Source organism: Dendroctonus ponderosae, unplaced genomic scaffold, assembly GCF_020466585.1.
Source record: "Dendroctonus ponderosae isolate FM_Combo_2020 unplaced genomic scaffold, Dpon_F_20191213v2 Dpon_F_20191213_6, whole genome shotgun sequence".
NCBI lineage: Eukaryota > Metazoa > Arthropoda > Insecta > Coleoptera > Curculionidae > Dendroctonus > Dendroctonus ponderosae.
Genome location: NW_026018814.1, coordinates 524375 through 526122, shown reverse-complemented (window position 1 = coordinate 526122; position 1748 = coordinate 524375). Strand labels below are relative to the sequence as shown.

The 1748-nt window shown below is 39.9% G+C and overlaps 1 protein-coding gene across 1 annotated transcript in view; it reads right to left on the bottom strand.

The window, feature by feature from the left end:
• LOC109541898 (putative ferric-chelate reductase 1 homolog) overlaps nt 1–1748 on the bottom strand; it is a gene marked incomplete at its 3' end in the record, with an annotated part of 23308 nt that overhangs the window by 8726 nt on the left and 12834 nt on the right.

The window sequence follows — 1748 nt, the reverse complement described above, 5'->3', positions numbered from 1 at the left end:
AGCTTGCATAACGTTAGGAAGACATTCTTTTCACCATCGTCTAAAAGCTTGAAAAACTTAACAGTTGGGGCCCGACACTGGTTTGGACGCAAAAAATATCAATCCGAAAATCAGAGATCTCAGATTCGCTTCAGTATAAACTGATTTTTTTAGCCGTAAAGGTGTCAACTTGGCACGTAGCAACGCGCTGGCCATCTTGCATCTCTCTCGGGCTTTTATGGGTGCAAGGGAGACTTCCGATGCCAACTGCGTTCTTGAATGGAAAATTCAATTTCGCTTGATTCATTCGAATGAGAAAGTGTTAATCATTTCATTTAGTTTGATCTGTCTTTTAGCCAACCAACTCTCCGTTCTTTCGAGTTATTTTACTTAATCACAAATAGATGCTCAATAAGGTATGAAAGACATGGAAATTTCAATTTATTGTCTCAGTTAGTCGGAAAGCACGGGAGATCACTTCGCCCACTGCCTCATCGCCTTTGATAATGTCCACCGCAGTTGTGGCCGAAACGTCAGGAAGAAATTCCCATGGACCACGGCTTCAAAGCCATTTAACCACATTTAAAAATGTGATTTGGCCAGCCGTGAAAGCCTTCATAGTCTGATAAAACAAGAGTTTTCCTGCTTAAAGACAGGTTGAATCCGAAGTAAACTTTGGCCTGACAATTTAACTACCACTAATTTCCTAATGTAATTAACCGATCGAGTTGGGCGATTTCTCTGTAAGCGAAAAGTCATCAGCCTGGCTAAGTTTGTGAGCCTCCCGTGTGTCATACTCTATAATTAGCCGAACCCCCCACCAGTGACTAATAATTGAGGATTTCTAATATTGCAAAATGGATTAACTTCAATTAATGGCCAGGTTTTCACCTAGAATGTGTTTGAAGCTGCTAATCCCCCGATATGGCGCGCACTTAATTACTCAATTAGACACAACAACACGTTTATCTTGGACATCGTCGAGTGAAAGGTGCAGAAAAAGTGAACATTATTTATTTGGACTAATTGCGCACCAATCACTAATCAACGCAAGTAACTGGGTCTTTACCAATCGCTTCTAATCGATTCTCTCAAATCAAAGAAAACCTAATTTCATTATCAAATGGAAATATTAATCATGGGAACAAAATAATCAACTCCACAAAAAATGCCAAGAAGTAGTTGAACTGAAAGCATTTCCTAGTGCTAAAGTGAATTCCTTAACGGCAGCTATTCAGTATTGTGCTGAAAACGGGCACGCCATTAATGAAAATTGAGTGTTTCTTCCTGATGAATGCATCTGCCGAGTGGTGCACTGCACGAGCAAATGGTAGGACTTGATTAATTAACCAATTGGATGGTTTAATCAAGAATTTGACTAAGTTGAGTATTTGCCGTTATTTCGCCAAGATGAGAGCATGGCTTTGCAGTGAAAGATGGCCGCAAAAAAATCGCCTTTTTTGCTCCTATCTCTTTAGAGGTTATGAATTTCCGAATAAAATGCAGATGCAAATGCAGTTTTCGCCACGCTCTATGAAAAACGTCTTAAATAGTGTTGGGATATTCTAAACCCGTTTGGCGATGTGAGCCTTAAACTTTCCCAGTGCCCTAAAATTTGACATTTTCACTTCTAACTCGGTAATTAGTAGGAATTTCGGATAAACTCCCGTAACAAAATGGAAGTTCTCGAGACGATCGATCAAAAACGCCCCAATGATTGTTCACATATTTCGAACCGATTTCACGATAGTCGCGGCATAACTTCAAAA